Source organism: Balaenoptera musculus, chromosome 13 (assembly GCF_009873245.2).
Source record: "Balaenoptera musculus isolate JJ_BM4_2016_0621 chromosome 13, mBalMus1.pri.v3, whole genome shotgun sequence".
Taxonomy (NCBI): Eukaryota; Metazoa; Chordata; class Mammalia; order Artiodactyla; family Balaenopteridae; genus Balaenoptera; species Balaenoptera musculus.
Window position 1 is genome coordinate 50,590,393 of NC_045797.1, and position 16,291 is coordinate 50,606,683.

Below are 16,291 nucleotides of genomic sequence, written 5' to 3' on the forward strand. Positions count from 1 at the left end.
TCTATTATATGCCCTATACCTCCCCATTATCACCCGCCCCACCACACTCCCCCTCTTCTCCTTCCCCCCTCCTTGGCTGGGAGGGAGGAAACCCGAGAGAGAGGAAACAGGGCGTTGAAGGAAGGGACTGGCGATAAGAGCAGAGGCCCCATTGTGCCCCAGAAGGCTTGTATGAGCGCCCTTCCCATTGGCTGCTTTGCGGAATCCCCCGCCACACCTTCTACTTCCCCCGCCAATTCGCCCCTCCTCCCCGACGCCCCCGCGGGCCCCCCCTCCCCCCCACGCGCCCCTAGCCACCCCGCGGCGGGGAGGGACCCGACTGGGCGAGTGGCGGCTTCGGACGGTGTCAATGGCTCCCTCCTGCCACGGAGCAGCAGCAGAAGCAGCGGCGACGGGCTGAGGAAGAGAAGGAAAGGGCTCCTTTAAGGAGGAGTTACGACGACGCCTCTTTTTTCCCCTATCTCCTCCCTTCACACTCATTTCCCCTTCGCCGAGGAGAGAAGGGGGGGAGGAGAGAGAAGAGGCCGAAGAAAGAAAGAGAGAAAAATTCCTCTCAGAAATCTCTTTCAGGGGGTGTGGGGGGGAGGAGAGAAAAAAAAAAAAGAGCCGGGCGCCCCCTGCTCCCTCCCTCCCTTCCTCCCTCTCTTCTCCTTCTCCCTTCCTCACCCGCCCGCCCACTCCCCCCGCCGACGGAGACGCCGCTCGGAGTCGGCGGGACCGGGGGTCTGTCTCCTCAGCCGCCGACGCCGCGCTTCGCCTCGGGATCCCCAGGCGGGCGGACGCCCTTTCTTCTTTCTCTCGCTTGCCCGTCTTTCTGTCTCCGTCCCTCGGCCGCCGCCCCGCCCGGCGGCTTCGGCCCTTCCCGTGCGTCAGGCCCTCCCGCGGGCCTCGCTCGGTCTCTGTCTGTCTCCGCGGGCCTTTCTCTTGACTCGGGGTCTCGCTCGCTCCTCCGCCCTTACCATCTCCCCCTTCCTCTCACCCTTTTCCTTCCTCCCCCCTCTCCCCACCCCCCTTCTCTGCCCCGGAGCTCGCGGTGCGTGTGCGTGTGTGTGTCCCTCCGCCGACGCCGCCACCTCAGCCCGGCAAATGACCTCCGTCCGAGCCGCCCAACCGGAGACCCAGGCGAGTGTCGCGGCCGCGCCCCGGTTGCAAGCACAGCAGCACAGCAGCAGCAACCCCGCAGCAGCCGCCGCCCGCAGCCGCCCCAGCAGCAGCCGCCGCAGCAGCAGCCTCCGCCGCCGCCGCAGCAGCGCGCAGCAGCAGCCTCCGCCGCCGCACCGCCGCCTCCACCGCTGCCCCAGGAGCGGAACAACGCCGGCGAGCGGGTAAGGCCACGTTCCCTCCCCGCCGCCCGCCGGGTCGGGCGCCTGGCCGACCGGGACCCGCGGGAAGGGAAGCCGGGGCGGGGGCGGCCTGTGCGCCCAGGGGTGGGAGACGGAGGGTGAGCGGAGGAGGGTCCCCCGGTGCCGCAGTGTCAGCCCGGTTGGGCCCCGGGCCGGCAGGAAAAGCCGCGGCTTCCCGACTCTCCCGGGCTCTGGCTCAGGCCGCGCTTTGTTTGGTTTCGGGGGCTCGGCACCCTCTCCCCCCACCCATCCTTCTGGCTTCTCGGCCCGCTCAGGGACCCTGCAGGAGTCTGTTGGTGGGTGGGGGAAGAGCGAAGGGTGGGATTCCCCTTCTCGGCAGTCTTCCACGGTTGGTCTCCCGTTTCTAATAGAAGGTGGGGGGAGCGGCCTGCGAGTGATCGGGTGGTTGGGGCTGGCTGGGAACTTGTTTTTCCCCCCTTTTCTCTGTTAGCCTCCCCTTTCCTGTGGAGGAGGGAGAGGGGGGACTCGGAGTGGTCGGTGGTGTTGGCCGGGGAACTTGTTTCCCCCGCCCCCCTCCCTAAGTCACGGGGTAGGGGGAGCAGCTTCTCTTCTCCCAACCCCACGATGTTTGCTGCCGCAGTTTTGCTTTAGTTACAGAACCCCCGGGAAGGACCCGTTAAATCAAGACCTTTAAGTAAATGTAGAATCCATTCGGCCATTTCCAGCCCCCTCCCTCGCGTGCAGTGCAGTTACCCTTCCGCTCTATCTACACCTCCTCTCTCCTGTCCCCCCCCCGGCGTACCCCCAGGCCACTGTGCTACCCGCTCCATCTCCTAGTGGGATTTGAACGCCCCTTCCTTAGAAACTGGCCCCTTGGGAGAGAAGAGTGTGTGTGCATGTGTGTGTGTGTGTGTGTGTGTGTGTGTTGTGTCCAAGGCCTAGTGGAAATGTGTCATTTGGACTCAACTGTGCAGCTCTGTCTGGTAACCACCATTGTCTAAGGGCTGAGGCTCCGGAGGGTTGGATTCTTGCTTTAGCAAAAATAATGTTCAGTTCTACTTTGAAGATGTGGTTATTTGGGGAGGTGCAGGAGGTGGGGTGTTGCACCTTGGTCTCCAAATGCAACTATTCTCTTTATTAGCTGCTCTCAGTGGGGGTGGAGGTCAGTACCATATTATGTATACGGTTGTTTTAAGGAGGAGGGGAATTGTTAGGAGACATTTTGCGTGTTTTCGTTGCGGATTAAGGTTAATTTTACGTGCGTTGGTTGTCACACCTCCTTTGATTAAGGGAATTAAGATTAAAATGCCTTTTTAAAATTATACATTCTTTTCTTAAAAAATTGTTTTATTGTTGTACTTGATCAAAATACTTAACAAATGAAAGAGGGAGATGATAATCTGAAAAATAGTTTAAAGGGTTTTCACTAGTCACTGCTACAGATAGTCCTTGTGAAAGCAGTTTTCTATATGTTGCTTGAAAGAATGTGATGTTTCAAGCCAGTTAGAGGTCTTGTGCAACATTATTGTTAATGTGTTTTAATGATTGTTGGATACATTTACAAATTTTTTGTAAATTAAAAATATTTGTAGTTTCAACATTTCCTTTTACATTTGCATATCAGGGTTCTCCTGTGTTCCATTCAAATAATATTCAAGTCTCCTTCCAGAATTGGTACTATATGTAATAGAGTTGACTAATTATTTTTTGAGAAAACAATGACACTGGATTGAAATCATAATAAGGATTCTATTGCTAGAAGTAAGCTTTTCCAAGATGTACTGATTTGTTAATTACATTAACAGTGGATCAGATCCTTTCAGCCAAACTTAGTCTCATTGTGTATTTTTAAATGTTAATTCTGAATTTCCTTTTCACGATTTGTGTGTATTTTCAAACTTAGTTGAGGTCCTTATATCTTGGTCACTTTTCTTCATTTGTTTGAAATTATTAGCTACTAAAGTCTATTTCCTTTTGAAGTAAAGTGACTGGGTAGTTGGCAGTCACATGCCGGAGTGTCATTTTTCTTTTCATTGATATCCATAAACTAAGATGTTCATGAATTAGAATTTCAGTATGTACCCAACCAAATGGTAAATCATATTCACTGTAGGGTTGTTACTTTGCTGCTGCTGGTAGGAACTGTTCTGGAGATTCTATGTTGGCACAGAGGGGGAAAGAACTTGCTGATTAGCCCTCAGGGAAAATGCTATGGGTCTTTTGGAGGGCAAATAAATGGCCTCAAAATGAATGAAACATTAAGATGAATTAAAAGACTAAAATAAAAAAGATTTTGCTAGTTTTATGTAAAAGATATGTCATTCTTTGAAAATTGGCATTTTGATTATATTTTAAATGTACAGTTCGCATAATGATCAGAAGCTAGCCAAGAAGAATGCTTTTCATTTTAACAGTTTTATGGAGTATGCAAAGTGTCACTATTTCTGGTTTAAATAGGAAAGGTTTTTTGTTTGTTTGAAAATATTCTGGGTTTCATAATTTTGACAAGGTAATGAAGGAACTACAGCTAATGTTGTGCGTGTGCATGTTTTACTTTTTACTAACTTTTAATGGATATGTAACTCTTGCATTAGAGTCTTGGATAGAGTTACATAATAGTGGGTCAGACAGCTTTCCAAGTAGGGAATTGAAGTGAGAGTGTTTCAAGGCAACTTAAGTTAATTCAATCTATATAAAAGAATCACTTATTTCATATAAAGGGTGGACTTAAGGCTTTTATAGTAATAAAAGTTATAGGATAGTGTTTTTTTTCAAGCAAAAATTCTGTCAGAACTGGTTTTTAGTTGCTTCTTTGCCCTCATGTTGATTAGTCTAAAAACTTCCTTGACACCTCCTTTGTATTTGAATGTTTGTAATGGCCAATGTTTAAAGAAGAAAGAAACAGCCTTATGGAGTGAAATCTTATGAGGACTTTCAAAGCCTTTCTTGGGGGAGATTTTCTTACACCCCACATTGAGAAATAATCAGTCTCCATGTTTCATGGAATGCTTTCTTCATTTATTTTACCCGAAATGGTCCACTGTCTAAAGAAGGAATACAAATCATGAGCATTTTTAGGCTGTTAATTTAAAATCCTGAGTTTAGGATTTCACATACCACTTTAGGCTGGTAGAAAATAATTTGTGTTCCACACAGGGACCCTTTGATAATATATTGCAGATTCAGTGAAACTGAAAGTAGTGTGGGGTTGGATTTTATATATTTGTTTTCTTTTAAAATCCTAAAAGGATTTAGTTTTTGCAACTTGTTCTGCTGAATTTATCTTGAAATCTATTTGGTAGTCTTTTTTTAGAAGTATGTATGAGGAAAGCTTACAAGTCTGCAGAAGTGCTATGTATTCTGAGCATTTTCAGTTTCTCGTTGTTAAAATTGATTACTTTGAATAGCTGTTAAATGCACATGATTTAAAATTCAAAAGTCCCTTTCCTACACCTGCCTTCAGCTACCAAATTTTCCTACCTGGAATCAGTCTATTGATTGATTATTATGTCTGCTATTATTTCTCATTTATTATGTTTTAATAAAAGATGAAATTTGACTTCTGAAAATCTTGATATGGAAGTTTTGGAAAATAAGTGTAATTTTCTAGTTATTGGGAAATTCATAAGATTGAAGTGCTGAAATTTTAACTGTGATCATTTATAGTTGAAGGAATTCAATGAATACAATATATTAGTAGATCTTGCTATTAACTTCTAGTCTGAACTAATTATATAGAGTAAAAATGTAATCAGTCTCTTTAATCCTATATTTGTGGATTAAAATCTCACCTATTATACCTGGAATTATAGTTGTTGGGTTTTTTTTAAGTGAACTTTTTAAAGTAGTTCAGTATATATAGTCTTAATGAAATATTCTGATGTTAGCTACATATCTATTATATGCAGCAGTCAGGAAACTCCTTAGTGTTCTATTCATGCATGCTAATTATACTTTTCTGTGGGGTTTTAGCCCATTATATTTTACCTTCGGGTTCTTCCTACTGCTTACAGAATAAGGAACTTCTGCAACCTTTTTAGATAGAAGAGTTCTGGACAAGGAACCTGATTTTTCCTCTTTTAGGAATTATGTACTGTGGGTCACTGCTCTCCCATCTTGTGGCTAAACCTTCAAAATATTTACATGGCCTGAGAAGAGAGATGCCACTCAACTGTGTCTGTATGCGTTGTGCATGTGTGTGTGTGGCCTGTTTCTCAACACTTAGAAATTATTTGAGGAATAGAAATGGGATAGTGACAATACTGTTGTTAGAGTTCTGCTGATAAGGCCTAAGGGTTGTCCCTATACTGTTTGTCTCTTTCATTACTGGAAATTCTGGCAAACCCGAGGAAAGGCCAACCAGCTTGGAGACCTACCAGGTAAGGCAAGAAAGACCCAGTTAGTGAGGACCCTTGAACTTAAATTTGGCAGAATTCAAGGCTAGTGAGTATTTTCTCAGTCTTTTTTTTTTCTATTTGTTTTAATTTTGAAAATAAACAATCTATAGTAATGAGTTATTTCAACTTGAGGTCTCTTATTGTTCCCTCTTTTATTGCTAACAAGTTACTCTTATTTTGTATCTATCTTGTCCCATTGGTCTCTGAAGGGTTACTCTGTTTTAGACCTTCCATTTCTCAAATTTATCAGTCATTTAAATTACATTCTTGTCTTTCAGAGAACTCTGGTTAATATGTGAGGTTGTAAGCAAGGTACCCCCAAATTGCAGTTGTTACCCTCTGAAAATAAAATTATAAAGAAGGAAAATATAAGGGATGAGACAGTTGGGGGTAGTATGATGGCTAGAGCTCAGAGCTAGAGCTAGCTAGATGTGGGTTCTAATCCTAGCTATACCACTAGTGTGCTATTTGACATGGGGCAAACTATGTAACCTCTCTGAGCCTTACTTTATTATCTTTAAAATAGGGACGGTAACACTTGTCTTAACGTAATGGTAAAGATAAGAGATAGTAAAGTACCTAGCATATGGTAGATGCTCAATAAATGGCAGCTCTTTTAAATATTAAAAATAATAGTAAGGAATTGAAGCAGCCATTTATAAAACTAAACCTAAGAGATAAAATATGTATGAGTTGCTAAAGAGTTTCCATCATATCCCAAAATTTAGTCTGGGTGATGTGGTATAACCTCAAACTGATTTGCAATTATAAATCACTAATCTTATATCTAATGAATTGAAATATTCTTTGAAAAAAGAATAAGAAAATGGAAGAAATGGGTATTTGGAATAATAATAAACATTGACTCTGTTTCTTCTTACGTACTAGAGTCTGTGCCAGACACTTTCCTTATATACTATTCCTCTTAGCAATTCTATACGATGGCTGTTAACATAGCAGTGAATATGCTTGGTAAGTAGCAGAGAAGAATTTCAAAATTGATTTATATCACCTAATCTTTCCATAAACAAGGGAAGATACTGAAAGACATTTGGCAGAATATCTCCATCACTTTTACAGAAAGGAATAACCTAGCCCTTGCAGCACATCAGTCCCCTGTCCTATCCCATCTTTCCTGTTGGAGGCAGATACAGCAGTCCAATGCCAATGATTGTTAAATCATTTGGTTTCACGTTTTCTGAGTAGCTTTCTGATCATAATTTTACCTCATGTAGATTCGTCTCCAGATGAGATTGCACTGATTGGCCCACATGTTTTTCCAGTTTGTTGATGAGATCACTAAGCACTCATTGTGCAAAGAAGGGTAGATTTCCCTTGAATTACTCATAAGTTATGAATAAAGGGTGTTAAGTCATTTTTTAGTTCATAGTTATAGACTGGACTGTTTCAGGAAGGAAAAAAATGTGAGTTAAATTAGATTTCAGTAGGAATTTTGACAGGTTTGTAGACTAAATATCCTTTTTTTTACCATAGCTTGGTGTCTTTACATGCATAGCTTTGGGTTTTATATAAGTTTGGTTAACACAAAAAATGTGCTTAAACTTAATCCTTAGAAAATAGAAAAATGAAACTAAGTGACTTCCTTTACATAATTTAATTGAAGGCAAATATTGAAAATATTTACTTCACTTTGAAAATGAATGTGCTGTGTATTTTTTTATTTTAAAACACCCCAAATAAGATAGCATAGTTAAAAGCAAATGCAAATCATTTAAGGTAGTTGTTTATTCTCCCAATTTTTAAAAATCTAGTTGTCAAATGTTCTGCCCTTCTAACAGGTGGAAGATTGTATGACTGTGTTCAAAAAAGGAGAAAACATTATTCTCTCAACTGGTGGCTAAACCTTAAAAAGCATTAATGGGACTTTCCTGGTGGTCCAGTGGTTAAGACTCTGCACTTCCAGGGCGGGGGCACGGGTTCGATCCCTGGTCCGGGAAGTTCCACATACTGTGTGGTGTGGCCAAAAAAAAACCCCCAAAAATCCAAAAAACATTAATGTATACTTTCACATATCATTAGAGATGAGGTGCCATTCATCTTTTTTGTGAAGAGAGCCTACTTTTCTCTTTTCTCAAAGCTTAGAAATAATTCTAGTGATAGAAATGGAGTAAGAAACTGTGCTTTAAAATTATTTTTCTGGTAACAGTGATAATCTTAGTTTCATAGTTTTCCCGTGGTGTACACTCAGCACTCAGATGGTTGAGTTGGGTTGTGTCAGAATCTTTGACTGCTGCAAGTTTGTGTGAATTAACTGGCTACTATGTGGATTCAACCTTTGGCATTGGTTTCTTTATACCATGTGTTGATAACTGACTTGCATGAGTTTAGCCTTTACTGGTTTACTGACTCTACTTGGGTTTAGATATGAGAATTCTTTTTGCACTCAAGTATTGATTTTGTATCTTGCATCCATAGTATATAAATATATATATAATGTGTGTATATATGTGTATACGTACATACATATGTATGCGTAAGAACGCATGGCTTTATGAGACTCTTAACACTTAGGAGGAAGGGAGTGGGGAAAAGGAAAGGCATAGTCACCTGTTATAGTTTTTGAGGGTTGGTGTGTATATATATGTCATTAGTAATTGATATACTTTTTTGAAAAAGAAAAAAATTATAGGCTTTACGGAAAATTAGAAATGAGTAGAATTCAACAATGGTAAGTAGGAGTCACTCAAGTTTGTATCATGGCAGAGAAGATCAAAGAAGACTTGTTTAAAATAAATGGGGATGGGTGAAGACACTATATTTTGAAATCTAGTATTTTTGGCAAACCAATTATATTATAAAAGAAATTGTGGAATTGCTCATTTTCCTTCTTTATATAGAAGAAATTTCTTGTTTACAGTTATTTGTTAAAAGTAGACACAGAACTTTGAATCACTATGTTGTACACCTGAAACTTATATAATACTGTACATCAACTATGCCTCAATTTAAAACGTAGACACAGAACTAATTCACAGTTGTGTGCGAATGACTGGTATCTTTGTAATCCTTTGAAATGTATTTGCATTTTAAGAAACTGATTATTTGGTCAAATTTTCATATTTTAAGCTCAGTAAAAGTAGGAGAAATAAGCAATTTGGAGAAAGACTTTTTGGGTAGGAGTGCTCCCTCAGAGGCCAAATGAGCCCATCAGAGGAGGGGGAGAGTGGAAGATTTTTGCAAGAATCACTTACCTTACATATTTATTTTTCCTAATCTACTACTTCTGAACCTAAAATTTGTCTTAAAGTTTCACTTTTTCTTCCCCCCAAAAGAGTAATTTTGAGTTGATGGTTTGGAGAGAAGAGAAAGAATTTGAGCAGGTACAAGTGACAGTATGTATGGGTCATTTACATTAACAATGGTCATTTGATTAGAAACCGTTTATATGTAACTTTATATATCTATATGTGTATGTACTATATATATATAACTACATATAGTTATTTAAATTGTAGAAATAATTTTTATTAGTTTTTTTAAGATTTATTTATTTATTTTTGGCTGCATTGGGTCTTAGTTGCGGCACGCGGGATCTTTAGTTGCAGCACGCGGGCTTCTTTCTCTAGTTGTGGCGTGTGGGTTTTCTCTCTCTAGTTGTTGCGCCTGGGCTTCAGGGTGCATGGGCTCTGTAGTTTTCGGCATGCAGGCTCTCTAGTTGAGGCGTGCGAGCTCAGTAGTTGTGGCGCACGGGCTTAGTTGCCCCAGGGCACGTGGGCTCTTAGTTCCCTGACCAGGGATCGAACCCACGTCCCCTGCATTGTATGGCGGATTCTTTACCACTGGACCACCAGGGAAGACCCTATAGTTTTTTCCAACTTAAGGTTTTGGTGAAAGTATACAAGTGCACACAAATCACTGATGTACAGCTTGATGACTTTTCACAAAGTGAAACATATCTGTGTAATCAGTAATACCTAGATCAAGAAATAAAATACTACCAGCATCCCAGAAGTATCCCCCACCCCGCCAGTGCCTTCCCAGTCACTACCCCCAACCCTATCTTTCTAACTGGTTGAATTAGTTTTACCTGTTTTTGAACTTTAAATATAATCATCTAATATATGTCTATGTATAGCTGATTCATTTGTTATAAAGCAGAAACTAACACACCATGGTAAAGCAGTTATACTCCAATGAAGATGTTTAAAAAAATAATAAAATACAAAAAAAATGAATGTAATCATCTAGTATGTATTCCTGTTTGTTTGACTTATTTTGCTTAATATTTGTATGTCAGTTTCATCCATGTTGTTGCTTGTAGCAATAGTTCATTCTTGTTGCTGAATAAGATTACATTGTATGAATAAACTACAATTATCCATTCTACAACTGATGGATATAGAGTTATTTCTGTATTTGGCTGTCAGGAAATAGTGCTGCTATGAGCATTTTATATTTATCTTCATGAGCACATATACACGTTCCCTTTATACCTCAACATATGCCACTGCTTATCTTTTCCAAGGGCAAAACTTCCATTACTTTGCAAAAAATGGAAGATAAACAGCTTTAAGACAGATATGAATATGGCCTCTTATATTATGTTGTTGAAACTATTTTATTTCAAATATTAGTGTTTTTCTTAAATTTTTGATATTTCCACTTATGTATCCTTTAACAGTCCGGTGTTAGGCAGTTTACCCCATCAACTTAATATGCTTTAATTTTCCCCAGAGATCATAGGTAGGGTTATTTTGAGGAGAGGGGAATCTTTTTTATATTCAGGGATTTTTAAAACTACTGTGGACCTTAATATGTAATTCTGAGTCTTAAGTCCAAAAACTGTTGTTTCTTTTTGCTACTGCCATATTTTTGTTTGTCCTTTTTTGTTGGAACCCTGTTTCTTACTGCTTTTTTAAACTTATCCTTTTAACTCCTGTGAAAATATTTTGCTATTGTTTGGTCAGTTTCATTTATTTCTTGTTTTCTGCATATATTAATTATCCTTTGTTATCTTACATTCAGGTTATTTATAAATTATAAAACTTTCACAGAAAAATTGGGGCACATTTTGCTCTCAGAATTGTTTTTTTAGTCCTTGTCTACATCTCTTCGTTCCTTTCATATAGGAAGAAGGTGTAAAAGTACCTCTGCCAGCATCATGGATAAGTTCTTTCTCAAGTGAAAGCTTGTGCTGAAGTGCTAGGTGATTTATAAGCTTGTATACCCTATGATACAAGTATCCCCTGAGAATGACAGATGGGCTCTGTTCTTAAGAACTACTTGCTTGAAACTGATGATACAGTAGCCCAGATACCAAAGGAGTAAGATTTCATTATTTCATGTCTGCTCTTTCAGCACTTAACAGTCCAGTGTTAGTACTAACAGTTGTTCTTTCTTGTCTACAACAAGCAGTGTGGAGAGGACTGTCACCTTCCTTTACGTTTTTTTAAAATTATTTTTAACCATAGCCACAGTCAGTAAATGTTGCTTGTTAAGTTTGGGAGGGATAAGGAGCCTGAGCTTTTCAAAGTGGCTTATTCTTTTTTCTGCAGTTGTTTCTTGATCTCATTTCTAAATTAGGAGATTTTAAATAAGCTGACTTTTGAGATGGTCTGAAACTCTGTATCATTTGAGTTACCAGTATAAATAAGTGAGGTCTGAATTTGGGTATTACTATACAGATATATTTCTTGCCTTGATGGAACTTAAAGTTGAGCTAGAGACTGAATATAAATAACATCTGAGATCAAGATGACTTGAAATAAGCGTGTTGGTATTATTTTCATTGTCTTCTGGTACATATTTTTTAAGAATGAATATATGTGTGTGTGTGTGTGTGAGAGTGTGTGTATCTGGAGTTTCATTTGTAACCTTATCTTTAGACTGTTTGCCGAGACCATACTCTCTTAGAGAGTTTTCAGTTAAATGCTATTAAGATGAAGTTTTGTTATGACTCCCTACTCTTCGGTATATGTTTTACCCTTTAATCATTCGTTGAATTACCTTTGTGCCACACTTAGAAAGTTGTTGCAGCTCAAACATTAAGCCAAGTTATAGCGTTTCTACGTAACTGAGAAAGAAACATGTGCCTAGTGAAGGAAATTACCCACAGAGTTGGGGTCATTCATCTTGTTTTCATAGTATTCGTCCTTCTTCATTACAATTCATTGTTTCGCCGGTATATGCAGAAACTGAGAGTAGGTTTAAAGTTAGATAATGTTAGAATTTAAGCTCAACTGCAGAAATAAAACAACACTTTCGGGTTCTTCATAGCATCTGTAATCCCACATACCTAGTAGTCGTAACTCTCAGGATGCCTTCATAGATTTTTCTGATTCTGTCTTAGTATCTCTTTGCCACATCTCATGGGGAACCTGTTCTCTATTCTGAGTTACTTGGTTTGAGAACCTCTTAGCTGAAGTCTTTAAAGCTGAAAAAACTGAGCTGGGAGATCTGGATGTAGTGAACTTGTCCAGGGTCTGTAAAGTTCACATACCAATCACAGACATACTTTGGTAACACACACATACACACAGTGAAACTGGGAATAGGCACTCTTGATATTGTGAAGTGTCTAAAAATTTTTTGGTAAAATGTTAACAGTAGTGTCTTAGGATGGTGGAGGTGAGATGATTTTTTAAATTCTTTCTATAATTCTTTGTTTTTCGAAGACTGTATATGGAATATGGAAGGAGGGAGGTTTGTATTTATTTTAAAGAATTTAATAGTTCTGATTTGTGATGTGAACTCATTCTGCTTGGTTTGATGACATAGTCCCCACGTGGGTCATTTTAAATATGAATAAAAGCTTAAAACTCTACATTTTTTCAATGCTGTAAGTGTGTTTTAAGTACTTATTAATTTATGGACATTTTTGGGTTTGTATTCATTATAACTTTAGGATAGTAATTGGCTAATTCATATATAGGAAATGAGGATAACTGATGATCAGGAATTCAGAATCAAAAGCAAAATTTGATATTTGGAACTTTGAGCCAGTGATACTGTCTTCCCAGGATAAGTTTTCTGACTAGATTATGGTAGTAAATACATACAAATAATATTTTAATTACATGCCTGGCTGAATGATGGAAGATGGAAATTTAGTGTGCAAACGAACTGGGTAATTAGGGGAAAAATAGATTTATTATTGTTCACAACAGATGGCTACTTCCTCTGTACTCTGGTGGTATGGATTCATGTCTATTTGATAATTTTATACGGGGGGACTATTTTCTTTTCGTAAAACTGGTGTTAGCTCTGAAGAAATTAATGGCTATCAGTTTATTAAGTTCAAACAGGGATTGCTAAGGGAAATTATTTCATCATTATTAGTTTTTTTAAAAAGCCACATTCCTCCCTTTCTAAGATATTATATTCTAAGACGTTTTGGACCGTGGGATCTAATGTGTTTGGGAATAAATAAGAACCTGGCAATGTCTTTCAAAAAATAGGGGCCTTTGAAGTTAAATTTAGTAATTAGATTGGGAATTAACTTATCTCACACTCACCTGACTATTCTTCTGATTATCTTTATAAACCCAAACCAGGAGAAAACAAGCATTTTCCTCTTACAAAATACACTAAAACTTTCATTGAATGAGGTGAACTGTTTGGCTTTTTTGTTTTTTTTTTTAAGTAGGGGCTATTAATATGGTTTAGGGCAAATCAGTCATTAAATGTAGATTCTAGATAGTGATCAACATAGTTTTATGAAGAGCTGATTACAGATATATTTAAAGTGTTTTTCTGAAGTAGTGACTTGGTAGCTGAAGAGGGAACAAGACAATAGAGCCAGGTTTAAATAAAACATTTTATTCTTTTATGAAGCAGTCATACTGATGTTGTGACAGTTGGGGAACCTTAAGTTGTATTATATGGAAGCTATAACTTGTAAAGATAGTGCTAGACATTTGCAAATAGATATTTACTAAATGGTTGTTTCTTTTTCTCTTCACCTTCCTTCCTGGACTCAAATTTGTTCACATAATCACTGATTTAAATGACCGAGCATATTCATTGATAATTTTTTTAAATGTGATGAGGTTGAGTACTTGAAAAACCAAAAATAGAACTCAAATTACTTTGAATAGTCTGTTAAGAAAAAATGAACAAACAAATGTGCTTTAATCTTTGTAGAAATAACCAAAAAATGAGCAGTAGCTTAGAAATGTTGAGCCAGAAGTAACTATAGCAGAAAGTGATTTGGTCTGTAGTTGAATGAATCATCCTAAAGTGTGTGTGTGCATGTAAACACATGAAGTTGTATCATAGCGATGTTGGAATGGTTGAAAAAAAGGTAATGTCTATTAGAAAAACTTAAGTGTTATTCTAAAGAGTAATAAGCTAAAGGGCAAATTAAGAACTTTCAGAGAAAGTAAAAAAACAGTCACTTTTAAAATTACATCAAAAAAAAAAATTAGGAATAAACCTGATCAAGGAGGTGAAAAACTTCTATGCTGAGAACTATGTAACATTGATAAAGGAATTGAAAATGATTCAAAGAAATGGAAGATATCTCATGCTCTCCAATTGGAAGAATGAATTTTGTTAAAATGGCCCTACTTCCCAAAGCAGTCTAAAGATTTAATGTGATCCCTATCAAATTACCCATGACTTTTTTCACAGAACTAGAACAAATAATCCTAAAATTTATATGGAACTGTAAAGGGACCCAGAATTGCCAAAACAATCCTGAGGAAAAAGAACAAAGCTCGAGGCATAACTCTCCCAGACATCAGATGATACTACAAAGCTACAGTAATCAAAACAGAGTGGTATTGGCACAAAAACAGACATATGGATCAGTGGAACAGAATAGAGAGCCCAGAAATAAACCCACATACCTACAGTCAATCTTCAACAAAGGGGGCAAGAATATACAGTGGAGAAAAGACAGTCTGTTCAGAAAGTGGTGTTGGGAAAACTGGACAGCTGCATGTAAATCAGTGAAGTTAGAACTCTCCCTCGTATCATACACAAAAATAAACTCAGAATGGCTTAAAGACTTAAATATAAGGCATGGTACCGTAAAACTCCTAGAAGAGGACGTAGGCAAACATTCTCTGACATAAATTGTACCAATGTTTTCTTAGGTCAGTCTCCCAAGGTGATAGAAATAAAGCAAAAATAAATAAATGGGACCTAATCAAACTTAGAAGCTTTTGCACAGCAAAAGAAACCATAAAACGAAAAGACAGCCTACAGACAGGGAGAAAATATTTGCAAACGACCCACAGGGCTTAATTTCCGAAATAACACAAACAGCGCATAAAACTCAATAACAAAAAAAACAAGCCAGTCAGAAAATGGGGAGAAGACCTAAATAGGCATTTCTCCAAAGAAGACATACAGATGGCCAACAGGCACATGAAAAGATGCTCAACATCACTAATTATTAGAGAAATACAAATCAGAACTACAATGAAGTACCACCTCACACCGGTCAGAATGGCCATCATTTAAAAGTCTACAAATAACAAAAGTTGGAGAGGATGTGGAGAAAAGGGAACCCTCCTACACTGTTGGTGGGAATGTAAATTGGTGCAGCCACTATGGAAAACAGTACAGAAGTTCCTTAAAAAACTAAAAATAGAGTTGCCATATGATTCAGTAATCCCACTCATGGGCATATATCCAGAGAAAACTCTAATTTGAAAAGATACATGCACCCCAGTGTTCATAGCAGCACTATTCTCAATAGCTAAGACTTGGAAGCAACCTAAATGTCCATCAGCAGATGAACAGATAAAGAAGATGTGGCATGTATACACAATGGAATACTATTCAGACAAAAAAGAATGAAATAATGTCATTTGCAGCAACATGGATGGACCTAGAGATTATCATACTAAGTGAAGTAAGAGAGAAAGATAAATATCCTATGTTATCACTTATATGTGGAATCTGAAGTATGACACAAATGAGCTTATATACAAAACAGAAACAGACTCACAGACATAGAAAACAATTTTATGGTTACCAAAGGGGAAAGACGGTGGGGAGGGATAAATTAGGAGTTTAGGATTAGCAGATACAAACTACTATATATAAAATAAACAAACAACAAGGTCCTATTGTAGAGCACAGGGAACTATATTCAATATCCTGTTATAAACCATAATGGAAAAGAATATGAAAAAGAATATATATATGTATAACTGAATCACTTTGCTGTACACCAGAAATGAGCACAACATTGTAAATCAACTATACTTCAATTAAAAAAAAAAAAGAATTACTTTCACATGGTTGAAAGTAAGTCTTAAAAGAAAAATGTTGCTCAGTTATTTTTCTATATTTTCAGAAGATGGCTAGAGAAAATGAATTTAAATTAGATTGATGATCTATACTGGTGGAAATAACATCTCACTAAAGAAGATTATGTACTTTTCTTTGGTGGCAGCTATTATTATTAGATATTTTAATTATCTTAGAGATAGTAAATTAGAAATTATAGAATGTTGGAAATAGAACCATAGTGCCAATTCTTGAGGTTTATTCACTTGCTCAGGTTGGAATTACAACACAGGTTTCCTCACTCCCAATCAATGATGATGGTGTTATCTGTGTTTTTTTTAACATAGATTTATTATTTATTTACTTTTTGGCTGCGTTGGGTCTTGC

The 16,291-nt window shown here is 38.5% G+C and overlaps 1 protein-coding gene across 2 annotated transcripts in view; it reads left to right on the top strand.

Moving 5' to 3' along the window:
• The first annotated feature begins 302 nt into the window (after positions 1 to 302).
• Positions 303 to 16,291, top strand: part of FBXO11 (F-box protein 11) — a 101,327-nt gene continuing 85,338 nt past the window's right edge. Inside the window, exon 1 of one of the 2 annotated variants that reach the window (XM_036872308.1) lies at positions 303 to 1,325. The gene's annotated coding sequence lies outside the window, so the exon portion shown is untranslated. Of the gene's footprint in view, positions 1,327 to 16,291 lie in introns of both variants that reach the window. The other variant, XM_036872307.1, reaches the window with a different exon arrangement.